At 36.8% G+C, this 19,120-nt stretch overlaps 1 protein-coding gene across 10 annotated transcripts in view; it reads left to right on the forward strand.

The window, feature by feature from the left end:
- Positions 1-1,265: 1,265 nt before the first annotated feature.
- Positions 1,266-19,120, forward strand: part of LOC141551272 (phospholipid-transporting ATPase ABCA3-like) — a 249,925-nt gene continuing 232,070 nt past the window's right edge. For 6 of the 10 annotated variants that reach the window (XR_012484816.1, XR_012484817.1, XM_074282725.1 and 3 more), the window contains exon 1: positions 1,274-1,428. The gene's annotated coding sequence lies outside the window, so the exon portion shown is untranslated. Of the gene's footprint in view, positions 1,530-19,120 lie in introns of all 10 variants that reach the window. The other 4 variants (XM_074282726.1, XM_074282731.1, XM_074282734.1 and 1 more) reach the window with 3 other exon arrangements.

The following is a 19,120-nucleotide window of genomic DNA, read 5'->3' on the forward strand; positions in this document are numbered from 1 at the left end:
ATCTTCTGTTTGACCACATCCAGATTACCTTGGTTCATAGACCCTATAGTTCAGATTTCTATGCAATATTGATCTTTACAGCTTTGGGCTTTGCTGATTTCATCAGCAGACATAACTGCAGCTTGTCTTCCTTTTGTCTTTGGCTCAGTCTCTCCATTCTTCCTGAAATCACCTATAGTTGTCCTCCACTTCTCACTGATAGTGCATTGGACACCTTCTGACCTCCTGAGCCTTATATTTTGTCATTTTACTATTGTGCGTAGGTTTTTCTTAGGAAAATACTAGAGAGGTTTGTTATTTCCTTCTCCAGTGGATCCCTTTTATTGAGGGGGAGGGAGGGGGGGGGGTAATTGGGAGAGGGGGAGGGGATCGGAAAGCCTTTCTGAAGGGAAGTAGCTATTTGACCTATGCTTTGAAGCTAGGGATCCAACCTGTTCTGGGAATATCTAACAGTCCAGTTTAATTAGAACAAATACAAGCCCCTCCCTCAAAAAGTTAATTAGAACACAAGGTGAAGGGGAATAATATGTAATAGATTTAGAAAGAAAACGATGGCTCTAATGTTTGTAATGCAGGTTAACCTTTAAAATGTGCTAGAGAGGAAGCTGTTAAAACACAGCTCTGATTTATAGCCTAGAAATAATCTGAGGCAATGGCAAAAATATGGGGTTGGGGAATGGTGAGTGACAGGATAGATAAGTCTGTTAAAAGAACAGCATTTAGCAGGACAGCTAGGTGGCGCAGTGGATAGAGCACCAGCCCTGAATTCAGGAGGACCCGAGTTCAAATCCGATCTCAGACACTTAACACTTCCTAGCTGTGTGACCCTGGGCAAGTTACTTAACCCCAGTGGCTTCAGCCAAAACAAACAAAAAACACATTCGGTCTCTGGTTTGTAGAGAAGAGACTAATCCAATTAGTGAGAAATGAGGAGGTCCTGAACTTAGAGCTGTGGAGATGCAACTGACCAAGAAGCCATCTTCCACCTGAGGTGGAAACTGAGGGAAACAGAAAGAATGAAGATGAAGGCAACTTGTTGAAAATTCTCAAAGGAAAGAAACCTTCCCTTGCCCTTTGGGGGAGGATTTGTCAGAACAGCCCTTCCTTAAAGGGTCAACTTTGCCATAGAAGAATAGCCCAGAATCCCTTATTGCCCAAGATGTAAATAACTTTGTGTGGTTTACTACGCATGCGCAGGCACACTCACTTAAGAAGTGGGGGAGCGTGCTACCCAGAAGTTCGAATCCTTTGTTTAGACACAACTCGTGCGCGCTGGGGTCACATGACGACAGCGGAGGCCGTTGGGTAGTCTGAGTGCTAGGTGGCGGCTGCTTGGTCATCTTGGTCCCTGCGGTACGATTTGGGCAGCTCTGCCTGAATTATGGAACCGAAGTTTTGAGGATCCGTAGCCTTTGACTGGCTCTCGAGGTATCAGGAGAGCTGGGGGAACTGGAGGAGCCTTGGCTCCCTAGGCCTCACCTTGGCTGTCGCCCCCGTTTTCCTCATCTGGGCTGGCCTGGATTGTCAAGGTTAGGGAACAATCCTCCCCTCACTCCCCAGCCTACCCCACCCTTTACCGCCCTCCTATGGCCTCAGCTTCCACCCTAGCAGTGAGGGCCCTCGGGGTTCGCTCCGGCGCATGCGCAGATCCCTCCAGCCAGACCAGGCATGCGGAGCCCTGGCACGAACATCCGCTGCTTGTGAATTTTGCCTTCCTTTTTATAATGTTTGAAAAAGGCTAGTTATTCGGTTGTGCCGGAAAGAAGAGGAATTGCGTTTTCTAAGTGGCAAACTTCACCAGCATCATTGTCCGAGTCAGGGACGTGGCAGATGGAATGGTTGTGCGTAGCTAGACTTTTATCAAAGATATTTGAGGTAAATTACTTTGATGGGGTTAATTTCTAGAATGAAATAGAATCGGGAGATTGAATTGAGTAAGTTTGTGGAGGAAACATAAAATATTTTTTCCAGTGATGTCTCAATGTGGCATTGACAGAATTGTGGAAGATGGCGTCATTGGAACAACCTGGAAGGACACAGGATCATACCCTTAGAGCTGCAAGGGATCTTAGGGGTCATATATTCAAACCCAATTAAATTAAAATAGTGAGACTGAGAGAAGTTAACCCCACAATTAATCATCGATGCCTATCTCTAAACATACACATAAGCGCTCATACATATAGATATATATATATAATGTTTATTTCTACTTGTAATCAGTTTCCCTGAAGGTGGAGAGCATCTTCTTTATTAAGTCCAGGTCTTCCAGTGATACTCTAATCCAGTCAGCATTCTGAGAAAATGTCTATGAAAGTTTTCCCCCCAATTTTCTTCATTCCTTCTATTCTTAGCTGCACAGATTTTATTTATACAAGAGGATTAAATTTAAAATAATCTAAATTAATCCATTTGATACTTCAACAGCACTCTAACCTTGTAAGGTTTTAAGGTCTGATATTAGTGTCTCCTTTGCAAATTTCGCCTTCTCCCCTGCTCCCCCCTCTGAAGTTCCTGACTTTGTTCTTCTATTGTTACTATTTTTCCTAACTCAATAAGATAATTTTTTAATAAATGAGATGGTTTCACCATTTTTTTAATAGTCTTTGAAAATCTAGGTTTCTTATTTTAAGCACTACCTGTTCATATCCTGTGATCATTTATCAGTTAGCACAGTGGTCCTCAGACTTTTTAAATAGGGGCCAGTTCACTGTCACTCAGACTGTGGGAGGGCCCTATAGTAAGAACAAAAGCTCACACTCTGGCTCCGCCCCTCAGCCCATTTGCCATAAACATCCTCAGCCGCTATGCCGTGGCGGTAGTTTGAGAACCCCTGATGGAGAATCAGTTTCCTATATGTCTTGGATATCAGATTTTTATTAGAGGAATTCACTGCAAACATTTTTTCCCAGTTAACTTAATTCTAAAATTATCTTATAATTTTAATTGTACTAATTTTATTTGTATAGAAGCTTTTTTTGCTTTTTAAAAATGTTATTGAAGAGGAGATGCTGGATCTTAACCTTGGGCACTAGACTAGTTTATGAAAATTAGAATCATAAACTTTAAAAAAAAATCACTAATATAAAATATTTTTAGACTTGCTGGGCCCACAGAAGGAACATTTACCCAGTACATCATTCCTTAAACCTAGGTAACTGAGTTGCTGTTTTGACTGTTTTTAATAGATGGCATGGTTATGCTATGGCCTGAAAAAGATTGTTTTTAGCAGGCTTATTATTACAAACATGGCTTAGAGCCAAAATTATAGTAGAAAAGTGTTCTTCCCTCTGACCCTAATTGCCATTTAGTTACACCTACCCACTTTGACAAATTGTTTTGACTTAAAAGAGAATCCTATGTGAATATTCTCATTCTAACTCCAAACCAAATTGCTCTTCTGCAACATTATTGTTTTTTTTGTTTTTCTTTTAGATTGATCATCATTTTCATTTTTTGAATTCCCAGTTACTCTCTCTTTTGTGTCTTTGGTGAAATTTGTAACAGTGAATTAAAAAACAAAACAAAACAAAAACAACAACAACAACAACAAAAACTTCTTGTCAATTATCTCTGAGGTTTAGTCCATAAATTCTGCTTTCTTGAATTTCTCTTTTAAATCATTCAGGAACAGCTTGTTTTGCTTCCATGCTCCTTTGAGAATCCACAGAGTCTTCTTTTATTTGACTAATTGATTTGATTAAATTGATTAATTTTTCTTTGCAGTATATATTCTTTTTTTTAAAAAAATTATTTTTTTATTAATTTTATAATTATAACTTTTTTTTAACAGTACATATGCAAAGGTAATTTTTTACAGCATTATCCCTTGTACTCCCTTCTGTTCTGAGTTTTTCCCCTCCTTCCCTCCACCCCCTCCCCTAGATGTCAGGCATTCCCATACATATTAAATATCTTATAGTATATCCTAGGTAAAATATATATGTGCAGAACTGAATTTTTTTGTTGTTGTTGCAAAGGAAGAATTGTATTCAGAAGGTAAAAATAATCTGGGAAGAAAAACAAACAAACAAAAAAATGCTCACAGTTTACACTCATTTCCCAGTGTTCCTTCTCTGGGTGTAGCTGATTCTGTCCATCATTGATCAATTGGAATTGGATTAGCTCTTCTCTATGTTGAAGATATCCACTTCCGTCAGAATATATCCTCATATAGTATCATTGTTGAAGTGTATAATACTTCACTTCTAATCTTGTTTGCATTAGTTTTGTATCTCTAGTTCTCCTTTGGACACAAATTTCTTCCTCCTCCACAAGTCCGAGAGGTAAACCATCCCATGTTCCTCCAATTTATTTATGATTTCGTTCTTTATGCCTAAATCTTGGACCCATTTTGATCTTATCTTAGTATGTGGTGTTAAATGTGGGTCCATGCAATATATATTCATAGATGCTTTTCTTTTTCTTTCCCCTGCTCTAGAGACCATTTCCTATTCTTATTAATATCTCCTGTTTTGCTCTATCTTTTTATGATCACAGTCTTTAATTGAGGGTTTTTTTTCTTCTGAGTTTTTTTAGGTAATTTCAGTCTTTTTATTTTGTTTTTTAAATTTTCCTTCACTGGTCACTTTCTGATTACTTTCCCTTTAATGATTCCATGGGAGATGGATTGCAAAGCTGTTTCAATGTCTTCCCACACTGAACAGGTTATGGTTTCCCAGTGTAGATCATTGCCTTTTAGGATTTTTGAGGGAATAGAACTGGTCACAGTGGGATGCTGGGCTTTTCTCTCAAGTTTAATATTGTGTCACATAACTCTCTTCCTCTACCCCTTGGTCCTATCCCATTTCCCTTTTTTCCCTATGTTCTCTGAATGAGTTTTTGAGTGCTATTGTTTCTTGCTGCTATCATGTTGCTCATTGTCACAATTGAGCAAATTTTTGCTGGATCTTGAAGTATTTTGAGAAGAGTGGGAGTTGACACATAGTTATAATCATCATGGGCCAGCTTCTGCAATCCTGCTGTTGGTAGAATGAAGGCTGGTGGAGCAAGAGTGTTGAGTGTGTTTAGGAATAAGAGATTAGCTTTTTCTCTTGTAAATTCATTGAGTTTTAATCCTTTGGGTTCTTGATGGCTTGGACTGCCCAGACAGCTGAAGTTGCTTTTTCCTGGAGCATAATTTCTATTTTGGAGAGGGTTTTTTTAGGTTGTGAGGATTTGGTGGAAATATCTAATCCCCCATCATAATTACTCAGTTTCTGTTATAATACTCTATGTCTGTTGGATTAAGAATTCTTTCCCTAATCACAGTTGTAAAAGTGACCTTCTTTCCTGTTTTCTAGTTTATGATGTGACCTTTACATGTAAGTCGTGAAGTCATTTTGTCTTGCAGATGGAATCCCAGATCTCAAGTTCCTTCTCATCCTGAATCTCCTAGTCATTCAAGTGGGTTTTTTTCCCCTTGGGAACCTCGGCCACTGGGACAAGTTCAGAAAGGGGGAATTCAAACAAGTGTCTGACTTTAGTATACCTTGAAGGATCATGAGGGACTTCTCAAGCATTTTAAATGCATTAGTCTTGTCATTTTGTCTGTCCATACTTCTGCATTTGCAGAATGTCATTCTTGTGCGATGAGCAAGATTTTTGTTACCTTAAAAGATTTTAAATAAAAAGAAAAAAAACTTCTAAGGGGTGCAGTTAGGAAGAACATAGGGAAAGATTAACATTCCCAACTTTCACCTTAGAAAGGGAAAAATCCTGACTTTTTCCTGTGGATCCCAACACTGGCCAGGTTGGATCTACAGAAATAAAATGAGATGATTAATGTTGCAGAACTGCTAAAAACCATTTTAGCAGATTTTGTAGGTTTTGAGATTAATCATTAAGTATGGCACCTAATCTAAGGTACCACTCTGAGAATTTATTGTAAGGAAAAAATTGAATCTTATAAAATGTTGAAAAAGATTTAAAAAGCAAATTTCAAGAAAGATTGATTGGAAAAGCAATTGGTAAGATTAAAGATTTTGAAAGAAAGTTTCTCTCCTCACATCATATCATCCCTATTCCTTACTGCAAAGATGGGTGAATGAGATAGAGAAAGAAAATATATTCAGTGCAGTGAAGATGGTAAAAGCAGGTAGAAGAGAGCTGGATCAGAACAAGAGAGAAAAATAGAAAGAAAACAGCATAAGTAGGGAATCCGAGAATGAAAGCCTGCACTTTGAAATTAAAACCATTCCAAATTAAGACAACTCTGAGATACCATTACACACCTGTCAGATTGGCTAAGATGACAGGAAAAAATAGTGATGAATGTTGGAGGGGCTGCGGGAAAACTGGGACACTGATGCATAGTTGGTGAAGTGGTGAAAGAATCCAACCATTCTGGAGAGCAATCTGGAATTATGCCCAAAAAGTTATCAAAATATGCATACCCTTTCATCCAGAAATGCTACTACTGGGCTTGTATCCCAAGTAAATACTAAAGAAGGGAAAGGGACCTGTATGTGCCAAAATGTTTGTGGCAGCCCTTTTTGTAGTGGCTAGAAATTGGAAAATGAATGGATTCCCATCAATTGGAGAATGGTTGGGTAAATTATGGTATATGAATGTTATGGAATATTATTGTTCTATAAGAAATGACTGGTTTAATATTAGGAAAACTATTAGTGTAATTGACCATATTAATAATCAAATTAATAAAAACCATATAATCATCTCAATAGATGCAGGAAAAGCATTTGATAAAATACAACATCCATTCCTACTAAAAACACTTGAGAGTATAGGAATAAATGGACTATTCCTTAAAATAGTCAGGAACATATATTTAAGACCATCAGTAAGCATAATATGTAATGGAGATAAACTGGAACCTTTCCCAGTAAGATCAGGAGTGAAAAAAGGTTGCCCACTATCACCATTATTATTCAATATTGTATTAGAAATGCTAGCCTCGGCAATAAGAGGCGAGAAAGAGATTAAAGGAATAAGTGTAGGAAATGAGGAACTCAAACTATCACTCTTTGAAGATGATATGATGGTATACATAGAGGACCCCAGAGATTTAATAAAAAGTTATTAGAAATAATTCACAACTTTAGCAAAGTTGCTGGATACAAAATAAATCCACATAAATCCTCAGCATTTTTATACATCACTAACAAAATGCAATAGCAAGAGATACAAAGAGAAATTCCATTCAAAACAGCTGTCAAGAGTATAAAATATTTGGGAATTCATCTACCAAAGAAAAGTCAGGAATTATATGAGCAAAATTACAAAACACTTTCCACAAAAATAAAGTCAGATTTAAATAATTGGAAAGACATTAAGTGCTCTTGGATAGGCCAAGCGAATATAATAAAGATGACAATACTCCCCAAACTAATATATTTATTTAGTGCTATACCAATCAGTCTCCCAAGAAACTATTTTAATGACCTAGAAAAAATAACAACAAAATTCATATGGAAAAACAAAAGGTCGAGAATTTCAAGGGAATTAATGAAAAAAAAGTCAGATGAAGGTGGTCTAGCTGTACCTGATCTAAAGCTATATTATAAAGCAGCAGTCACCAAAACCATTTGGTACTGGCTAAGAAGACCAGTCCATCAGTGGAACAGATTAGGTACACAGGACAAAATAGGGTACAACTATAGCAATCTAGTGTTTGACAAACCCAAAGATACCAACTTTTGGGATAAGAATTCATTATTTGAAAAAAAACTGCTGGGAAAACTGGAAAATAGTATGGCAGAAATTAGATAAGGACCCACACTTAACACCATATACCAAGATAAGATCAAAATGGGTCCATAATTTAGGCATAAAGAACGAGATCATAAATAGATTAGAGGAACAGAGGATAGTCTACCTCTCAGACCTGTGGAGGAGGAAGGAATTTATGGCCAAAGGAGAACTAGAGATCATTATTGATCACAAAATAGAAGATTTTGATTACATCAAATTAAAAGGCTTTTGTACAAACAAAACTAATGCAAACAAGATTAGAAGGGAAGTAACAAATTGGGAAAATATTTTTACAGTTAAAGGTTCTGATAAAGGCCTCATCTCCAAAATATACAGAGAATTGACTCTAATTTATAAGAAATCAAACCATTCTCCAATTGATAAATGGTCAAGGATATGAACAGACAATTTTCAGATGATGAAATTGAAACTATATCCACTCATATGAGTGTTCCAAATCACTACTGACCAGAGAAATGCAAATTAAGACAACTCTGAGATACCACAACACACCTGTCAGATTGGCTAAGATGACAGGAAAAGATAATGATGAATGTTGGAGGGGATGTGGGAAAACTGGGACACTGATGCATTGTTGTTGTGAAAGAATCCAACCATTTTGGAGAGCAATCTGGAATTATGCCCAAAAAGTTATCAAACTGTGCATACCTTTTGATCCAGCAATGCTACTATTGGGCTTATATCCCAAGGAAATACTAAAGAAGGGAAAGGGACCTGTATGTGCCAAAATGTTTGTGGCAGCCCTTTTTGTAGTGGCTAGAAACTGGAAAATGAATGCCCATCAAATGGTTAGGTAAATTATGATATATGAATGTTATGGAATATTATTGTTCTGTAAGAAATGACCAATAGGATGAATACAGAGAAGTGTGGAGAGACTTACATGAACTGATGCTGAGTGAAATGAGCACAACTAAGAGATCATTATACACTTTAACAACGATACTGTAGGAAGATATATTCTGATTGAAATGGATATCTTCAACAAAAAGAAGATCTAATTCAGTTTCAGCTGATCAGTGATGGACAGAAACAGCTACACCCAGAGAAGGAACACTGGGAAAGGAGTGTAATGTTTGCACTATTGTCTTTCTACCCAGGTTACTTATACCTTCGGAATCCAATTCTTATCGTGCGACAGGAAATTTGATTTTACACACATATATTGTATCTAGGTTATACTGTAACATATTTAATATATATGGGATTGCCTGTCATCTAGGGAAGGAAGTAGAAGGAGGGAGGGGAAATTTTGGAAAAGTGAATAAAAGGGATAATGTTGTAAAAAAAAAAAAAAAAACCATCCATGTGTACTGTCAAAAAAATTATAATTATAAAATTAATAAATAATTAAAAAAAAAAAAGAAATGACCAGCAGGGTGAATACAAAGAGGCTTGGAGAGACTTACATGAACTGATGCTTAGTGAAATGAGCAGAGCCTGGAGATCATTCATTATACACTTCAACAACAATACTGTATGAGGATGTATTCTGATGGAAGTGGATATCTTCAACAAAGAGAAGATCTAACTCAGATCCAATTGATCAATGATGGAAGAATCAGCTACACCCAGAGAAGGATCACTGGGAAAGGAGTGTAAACTGTTTGCATTTTTGTTTTTCTTCTTAGGTTATTTTTACTTTCTGAATCCAATTCTTCCTTTGCAACAACAACAAAAATTCGGTTCTGCACACATATATTGTATCTAGGATATACTATAACATATTTAATATGTATTTGTAAGCCTGCCATCTAGGGAGGGGGTGGAGGAAAGGAGGGGAAAATTCGGAACAGAAGGGAGTACAAAGGATAATGTTGTAAAAAATTACCCATGCATATGTACTGTCAAAAAAATGTTATAATTCTAAAATTAATAAGGAAGAAAAAAAAAGAAATTAAAACCGACACTTAATCCTTTCCTGACTCACAGAGAGAAAAAGGTTAATGTGAATCATATTTTTAAAATATCCAGTTAAAATTTAGGGAATCTAAAGTTAAATATTGGTCTATTTTAAAAATAACTTTTTGAAGTGGTGTGTATTACTGTGACTCAGTTTTTGTGATAGATTATGTTCTGAATTTTAAGAATTTTCTTATTTCTTCCCTAACTCAAAAAGAAAACTAATTTGAAGAAACAGAAAATCAGAAGCCCAAGCACTCCTCCTAAGCTGCAATAGCTGGGAAAAAGAAAATCCTACACCAGTTGTGTCTATGCAACTCAGTAACTACTAATTGATAAGTAATGAGTTCTTTCTGAAATTGTAGAGCTGAGATTTGTCTTGTATCTATGTTTAAACTGTTTAAAGCCAGCTAAAACTGATAATTAAAACCAACTAAAACTGATAATTACTGTGTGTGGAATGATGGGATTTAGATGAAAACCTTGTCTGGATTGGTTTTGTATTGTAGAACAATTTGCTTTGAGATCTAAAGATTTACTGCTCCCATCCCCTCATTACATAATGTGGATGGAAGTGTCAAAAAATAAAGCCCACAAAAATAGCTAGAGAGAGAAGGCAGAGTAGCCTAAGCAGTTTAGCCCCTTCTCTAGAGTCTCTGTAGATTCCCAGTAATTTTGTAAGCTTTCAGGTTTCTTAAAACCATCTTAGAAGCAGAATCACTAGCCCCAGGAAAGGAGCTCATGTGGGTTATGTTGTTCCCATATTTTATATAGTTGCCAAACAAGCCATGGTTTTACTGATAATCTACAAGTTTGTTAAGTAGAAATGATTTCTAATGATTGGTTTTTACACCAAGATAGGTTTAAAAGAAGGAAAAAGGGAAAAACAATTGAAAGATGTTAAGTGAAATCTCTTAGCTATGTGAGGCCTGGTAAACTTTATTGTGATAAGGCTAATTGGTTATTTTAAAGTCACTTTAAAGATGTGGTTTAATAACAGGTATGTTTTATGTTTCATAACAATTATTTTATTTTGCATTTCTTAACGCTTATTTCTACATCCCATTAGATTGCTGGTTGTTGAGCATCTTAAAGCAAAATCATTTGTGTAATTTGTTGTGATTTTTTAACTATATGCTTAGATATCAAGATAAGTTGTGAATTTTTTGTGATGAATCTTTTACCAGTGCAGTACTTATTATTTAGGATATGTGATCCTTGAGAGCTGAATCTAAAGGTGTTATTACTTGCTAATTATGAAACTTGCTATTTGAGATGAAATTTCTTGGGATTGTAAGTGTTGTTGTTTTGTGTTTTGAATTCAAGTATGTGTTTTTCAGAGCATTAAATCAGTAATCTACCATTTCAGAGAAATGCTGCAACTGAGATGGATGTGGTCTTGAATGGTTACAGGTGGAGGTCTGTATCTAGGCAAAAACCTTGGAAGACAGCTGTTAGCTTTTCTTAGAGTAAGCCCCGACTGGCTCAGTTTCCCAATTATGTTCCTTAGTACAGGAATGTGTTGCGAGCTGTCGTCTCTAGAAGCTGCCGGATCACTCTCTGGGAAGAGATCTGCTGTGTCTTCTACTCAAATCTCTCCGACAGATTCTTCTTCCTGTAACGAACCGTTGTCTCCAGGCAGTTGCTGTTAACTCTTGTCCAAAGAAGTGACTTCCCTTCCTGAAGAGAGCCCCGTCAAGCCTGATGCAATTCAGAGTCTTCTCCTCTTCCTGGAGAGCTGTCCTCTTTATCCTCCCAGAGAATGGGCATGGGATAATGCAAGGGCTTCTGGGAAGAACCACTTCAGCCAATGGGCTTGCTCCTTCTATCAAGTCAACCTGAGTTCTCACCTTGTAATTGTCCAACCTGAATTCTCACCTCGTCACTATCCAGACAACCCGAGTTCTCACTTAGTAATCCTAACATCTCCCCCTTTCTTTTGATTTAGAACATAGGACAGTCATGACCTTGAAACATAAATCCATCAATATGGGAAGTATTACAGATAATTACATAAATGACCTTGAAACATAAATCCATCAATATGGGAAGTATTACAGATAATTACATAAATTACATAAGCACATAGTAACATAGTAACATAACACATGCTAGAAGTATATAACATAATCATAAATTGAAAATTTATAAATGTCCATAAGTCCATTGTCCATTAGTCTCATCTTGTGTGAGGAAGTCCAATGATTCCTGCTGGTTTTAAAGTTCTTTAACAGTCTTCTTATTATCCATGCTCTTTCAGTGTCAGATGTTTCTTAGATCTTCTCCTTTATTTTGAGGTCTTTCTCTTTTTCTGTCTCTCTCTGATGGATAAGGCGAATATGACTCGTTGGCACCCATCTGATTCCTTCTCCTGCTGAAGAAATACAAGCAAACCCTCTCCCCCAGGCAGTTAACCTATCTAATTACCTTCTATTTACCACTTTCTAAATCTCTTCTCATCATCTGGCAATTACATTGGAATTGTTTGCACTGGACATAGCCCTGTTGGTTTAAAAGGCCTGTATTCTCCCCAAGTGTAATCCATTTTTGCAATCTGATTGCCTTTTGGCTCACTTATCAGGTAATCCCTTTCTGCCATGTGATTGCTTTTCTGCTGGTTGATTAAATCAGAGTCCTGGTCTTCTAAAGGTTCTTTGGGTGTAACATCAGCTGCCATCATGCCCCAAGTCTTTTTTGCCTGGGGCCCTGGACCTGGGCCCTTCATCCCATTTCCCTGAATTATTCTACACTCTGATGCCCAATGGAGTCCTCTGTTGCATTTTGGACATGGAGTTTTAGGTCTTCTCTCACCCTGTTTCCTCACTGTATCTCCATACCTACACTGAGCTCTTAGATGTCCAATTTTTCCACATTGAAAACATCTCCGAGTTTCTCTAGAAGGCCCTTGCCAGGAGGGACCCTGTCTTTCCACATTTATCATTGTCTGGGTATAAAAAGCATTTGTTCCCACTGTAGCACAGCGTCTTATGATCTCCTCTAAAGGAGCATCTTTGTCTAATCCCCATATAATTCTTTTGCAAATCTCATTGGCATTTTCCTTAGCCAGATGTCTGGTCATTATTTCTGTAGCTGCATTTTCTCCAATAGTTCTTTTGATAGCAGTTTGCAAACGTCCCACAAAATCTGCAAAAGGTTCATTGGGACCTTGCTGTATTTTAGTGAAAGCCTCTCCCCGATCTTTCTGTCCAGGGAGGACACCCCAAGCTTTTATTGCAGCCTTAGCAATTTGCTCATATATTGTCATGGTATAATTAATCTGTTCCGAATTCTCTCCATACTGACCTTCACCAGCTAAGTGCTCAAAAGTGAATTGTGTGTTAACTCCTATTTCCAAATTGCATCTGACTTGAATTTTACATAATTCATGAAATTCCGCAAGCCATAATAAATTTTCTCCAGGTTCCACACATGTCCTTGCTATGGATTTCCAATCATTCGGGGTTAGGACTTCATAAGACAAACCATCTAGTAACATTTTGACATAAGCTGATGTAGCCCCATAAAGGGTACAACCTTTTTTCAAATCCTTAATTTTATTCAAATCTAAAGGTGCATATCTTCTCCTTTTTTGACCTACAGAGTCAATATTTTCAATCACAGGATATGCATGTATAAAATCACTTATATCCTGTCCTTCTCTCTTAGCTTTAACCAATGCTTTTTCTAATCTTGTCATAGGCTTAGACTGCTTCACAGACAATTCTGTTTGTGTTTCTGCCTCTTCTTCTCCTCCTTCTTGCTCCACCCATGAAGGGTTAATTGAGGGAGGAGATGGGAGGTGCTCCTGTTGCTGTTGCTCAGAATTGTACTTAACTTCATTATTATCTGATTCATCCTTTTCACCTAGTTTAGTTGACACCTCCCCATTTTGCTCCTTCATCTCTTCCTTTAGAATAACATTTTTTAAAGCCATTTGGATTAAATTGTAGGTATGAATTGTATCTTTGGAAACTGAGTTTGGTCTGGAACCAAAGGGTAAAATGTCACAAAGGTAATTGTACTGTTCACCTAATTGCTCTCCTACTAATTTCCACTCATCTGGATCCAATTCTTCTTCCAGAGAAAAAGAAGGACATATGACCTTCACAGTTCTTAAAAGTTCAGTAATCTCCTCTAAAATTATAATCAATCCTTGGCTTTTCATAACCTTGATGATGCTCTCTAAACATTTTCCTTGAACAGAAGGTGTTTGCCCCTAATTATTCCTGAGTCTGGATATGGGATGGAATTGTAACTGTATATTTGATTGTCATTTGTGATTTATACCTGAAGTCAAACAGAGCTAAAGATACTTTCTGTCATAATCATGTTCCTACTTTGTCCTCATATAGCAAATATTCTATATTCAGAGCAAGTGGTCAGTAGAAACCACGACTACATTGCAAATATGTAAGTTCTGGCTGTTTCCAACTTGAAAATGTATAATCATTTGGTAAATGAGTATTTGGCCTAGTCACCTATCTATTACTAAAGATATATGCCAGTGTGAAACAAAATCCTTAGAGGTTTCAAAATGATGTAAGAACAATTGATAAAACTGTCTTCTGGGACCTATTAGTTTTTGATTATTATTATTGATTACTGAAACTAAATCTGAAACATTGTCAGTATAGTTTGGAGAAGAAATTTTTAGTGGAACCAGTTTTCTTTTTTTTTTTTTTCCTTAATTTAAAAAAAAAAATTTTTTTTAAACAGAAAAACAAAACAGCAGGGTCATGTGCCCAGCAGAACATCAAGGAGGATTCAAAGTATGTATCAATAAATTACCAGTATAAAAAAAGATATATAATAGCACTTGAAATTATATTCACGAGTATCCATCTTTTCTTTACTTTCTTGTAGGTTGTTCCTTTGTTCTCTGCTGTGTACTTTTTTTTTTACTTTATTCTATTTTATTATTTACCATCAACCCTTCTTCCTTGTTTCCCCTCAAAAGGCTGTAGTTAAGTAAGGATATATTTATGTATAGATATATAGATACACAATACACATACACATACACACAAACTTTCTTATCCCTGCTAGCTCTTTCTTTTAATTGTGCTTCTGAACTTGCCTTGTTATTACATAGCCTCACCTCCACCCATGGATCTTTCCCTTGTCTTCTTCTCTCACCCTTTGATTACCCTGCTGATCATCCCTCCCCCTTATTTCTTTACATATTTTGGAGAGTGCTATATCCTTCATGGTATATATGTAGTGTTGCCTATTTTTAACTCATTTTTGACGTGAGTAGGTTTTCAACACTTCAAATCCTCCTTTCCCCTCTAATGAACCTCTGTATCTATTCTTCTATACCTCATTTATATAACATCATTACTATTTATGTACTATTACTACCTTAATTCTGCCCCAAACTTTCTTTTGAGCTACGCAAAGCTGATGTTAATCTTATGGTATATATTTCTATATAAAAAAACAAATAATTTTTCAGGTTAAGTTCCTTGAAATTGATCTTTGATTTTCTATTGAGTTTGGGTTGGATTGAAAGAAAGTCTAGAAAATCTGTCATTGAATATCCTTTTTTTTCCATTCAATATTATAGATAATTTTGTTGGATATGATGTTTTTGGCCACAGGCCTAGTTCTTTTGATTGTTAGTAGATATGATTCCAGGATCTGTGGTCTTTTATTGTAGCTTCGGATAAGTTCTGTTCAATTTTAATTGTAACTTCAGTGTTATTTGAATTGTATTTTTTCTTATTTCTTGCAAAATGTTCTCTGATCTTGGGATTTTGAAATATGGAAATAATATTCCTTTGTGTTTTCCACAAAGAGATCTCGTTGAGATGATGATGATCAGTGGATTTCTTTCTATTTTTGTTTCCCCACATGTTCTATCACTGCAGGACTATTTTCTTGGATTATTTCTTGCATTAAAGTTCTTTTTTTGATTACGGCTTTCAGGTAGTCCAGTTATTTTTATTTTTTCTTTTCTTGACCTTTTCTTCAGATCTATTGTTTTTCTTACAAGATGTTTCACATTCTATTTTTTTTTCATTCTTTATATACTGTTTTATTATTTCTTGGTCTCTTAAAGCTTCACGAGCTTCCTTTTGCCCAATTCTAATTTTCAAAGAGTTTTGTCTTTAGACCCTGTATCTCCTTTTCTAGTTGGTTAACTTTTTTTCATAATCTTCTTTTTTTTTCCTTAGATGGTTTTCACTTTTATTTTAGTTTTTCCTCAATATCTCTCATTTGAATTTTAAATTCTTTTTAAAAATTATTCCACAAATTCTGTCTGTGCAGAAGCCATTTAAAATTACTCTTTGGGGCAGAAGCTTTTTTTACTTTAGTGTCCTTTGAACATGTTCTTTTTTTTTCTTTTTTTGCTGGTTCATTTTTTTTAAAAATAAGAGTTTTTAATGTATCTTTAATCCTGGGATAGGGGGATGGTGACTCTAGCTTCACTTCAGCTCTGTCCTCTGACCTGGAACCCCAAACCAAAAGCTCCATCCTTCTGCAGGTGTCAAAGGCCAGCAACAGCCCTGCCCCACTGCTTCTGCACTCACCAGGTGTGCTGGTTCCTTCTCCCTCAGGGTCTCTGCAGTACAACTGGTCTTGGCATTCCTGATCAGTTGAGGTTCACTCAAGCTTCCCAAAGTCAGACCCCAGACTCCACACATAGCCCAGCAGGTGAAAGTTTCTGTGATTCCTTCTGAAGCTCCAGCCAAATCTAGTTAGCCCCAGGGCTCCTCATTGATGTTTCTACTAAGCTAGCTGAAGGTGTTTGCAGTTCACACTGATTAATCCCTAATCTGGGATCTTTTTTTTTTCAGATTTTCTTGGGTTGTACCAGGAGGACCCTTTTTCTGCCACAAGTCGTCTTGATTTTTCAGCAGTCTATGTTTGTCCTGAGGCATAAATTGGTTGTTTGTGGAGGAAATGTGGAGAGCTTGAAATTTACCTACTTATTCTACCATCTTCCCAGAATTTTCCCCAGGAGGTTTTCTTAGAGGGATATAATTTATAGAATTTTGTTACATCAATGGGAAAGTCAATTTCATTTAAATTTATTCTTAATGTGGGAATAACATATCTTTGTATTCGTGTGTCCTGTTGCACAAACTTTTTTTTAATAAATAATTTATTTGATGGGCACAGAATCAAGCCATGGGAAATTTTGGCTTGCTGATGCAGCCACAAAAGACGCTTCTGACCAATCTATTACATTGACCTTCATACTCCAATTCTTATATTCTGTTCCCCAATTTGCACATTCTGTCCTATAACAGGCCATTGCAAAAGAGAGGATATTCTCTTTTACCCTTGGGTGGTTTTAAACACCTTTAGGCCAGCTTCTAATAATTCCAGAGACAAGCCAGTGGAAATGTCTCCAAACCTATATCAAGTTGTCAAATCTATACTGATCATAAGCTAAGAGAACTTGTTGGTCAGGATTATCAGACCTACCCAATATCTGATATTTTAGCCTAGGTGAGGATACTTGTCTAGGAAAAAACTGGCAGCTAGACTTTACACATATAACTCCTATTTCAATCTCACTCTCCTGCTTTTTTTTCAGGGGATTATTTCAAGATTCCTATTAGGAAAAGGTTGAATGCCTCAGTTAGAATCTCCCTTTCTGAAAATGATTTTTGAGTTAAATGTAACTTCAAAACAATCTACTTCATGGGGTTCTTAGCTACTCTCTTTACTTGGTTCTTATACTTCTAAGCTTAAGTAGGCCGTTTTGTTCAATGGACTTTTGATTACAGCCCCATCCCAGGTGGAGATATCTGGAAATCCCACCTTCATTGTATCCCATCAGAAAGCCAACTTATGATGTCAGTCACCTGTTATATTTCTCAGAGAATGTCATAGCTCCTGAATTAAGCCTGTTTTTACTCCAGATGCAGAGAAAATTCCTCAGGAGAAAGAGTCAGGCCAGCACAAGAACAACAAAGCCTCTATTAAAAGAGATGATACCTCATTTTGGCCTACCCAGCTCTTTACAAAATAACTATGGCTAAGTCTTCACATAACAAACAACCCAAACTCTGGCTGAGGCACTTAAAATTATCATCTCCACTCTACCTGGCTTCCTCAATCTTTAGGAAAGATAGAGAAAATTGACCATACTCTCTGCAGGTCAATTGCTTTCTTTCATATTATTTTTTTTCTGTCTGTTTAACCATATATCTCAAATTGAGGGCTCTGCTGTCAGTGCTGCTTTCCAGCTTTTCCTGACTTAACATGTGGGGTTATTGGTCAGATTATGACAAACCCTTACTTCGGGCATCATCTGTGCCCCTGAAGTAAACACTTTTGTATTTCTGAAGGCTCTACCAAAAGAAATGTCTTCAATTGGAGATCCCCCTCAACCTGTCATGTCCTTTACCCAATGCCTAACTCTTTTTTGGCACCTGTGCCTTTGGCCACCCAAGTAACTCCATTTACAGTTTGCAATGCTACAATCCCTTACCTCCTACTTGTTAGATTTATTTTCTCTAGGCTCTAGTCAATTCACCTTCAAATGATGGCCAACACCACAATACCCACTGAATGCTGCTTCAACCAATGTCAAACTTGCTTCTGAGCTCATCACCCCTTTGAGTGGGACCTTCCCTGAAAGAATCAGCTCTATACCCCCTTCCATCTTGAAACATCCATGGCTCCTGCAGAAAAATGAAATCTCTGGTCCTTGACCTTAGAATTTGCTCTCCCCCAAAACTGGGACACTGATTCATTGTTGGTGGAATTGTGAAAGAATTCAACCATTCTGGAGAGCAATCTGGAATTATGCCCCAAAAGTTATCAAGCTGTGCATAATACCCTTTGATCCAGAAGTGCTACTACTGGGCTTATATCCCAAGGAAATACTAAAGAAGGGAAAGGGACCTGCATGTGCCAAAATGTTTGTGGCAGCCCTTTTTGTAGTGACTAGAAGCTGGAAAATGAATGCATGCCCATCAATTGGAGAATGGTTGGGTAAATTATGGTATATGAATGTTATGGAATATTATTGTTCTGTAAGAAATGATCAACAGGATGAATACAGAGAGGCTTGCAGAGAGTTACATCAACTGATGCTGAGTGAAATGAGCAGAACTAGGAGATCATTATACACTTTAACAACAATACTATATGAGGATGTATTCTGATGGAAGTGGATATCTTCAACATAGAGAAAAGCTAATTCAATTCCAATTGATCAATGATGGACAGAATCAGCTGCACCCAGAGAAGAAACACTGGGATATGAGAGTAAACTGTTAGCATTTTTTGTTTTTCTCCCCAGGTTATTTTTACCTTCCAAATCCAATTCTTCATTTGCAACAACAACAACAAAATTCAGTTCTGCATATATATATTGTACCTAGGATATACTATAACATATTTAATATGTATGGGAATGCCTGCCATTTAGGGGAGGGGGTGGAGGGAAGGAGGGGAAAATTTGGAACAGAAGGGAGTACAAGGGATAATACTGTAAAAAAAATTACCTATGCATATGTACTGC

Source organism: Sminthopsis crassicaudata, chromosome 1 (assembly GCF_048593235.1).
Source record: "Sminthopsis crassicaudata isolate SCR6 chromosome 1, ASM4859323v1, whole genome shotgun sequence".
NCBI lineage: Eukaryota > Metazoa > Chordata > Mammalia > Dasyuromorphia > Dasyuridae > Sminthopsis > Sminthopsis crassicaudata.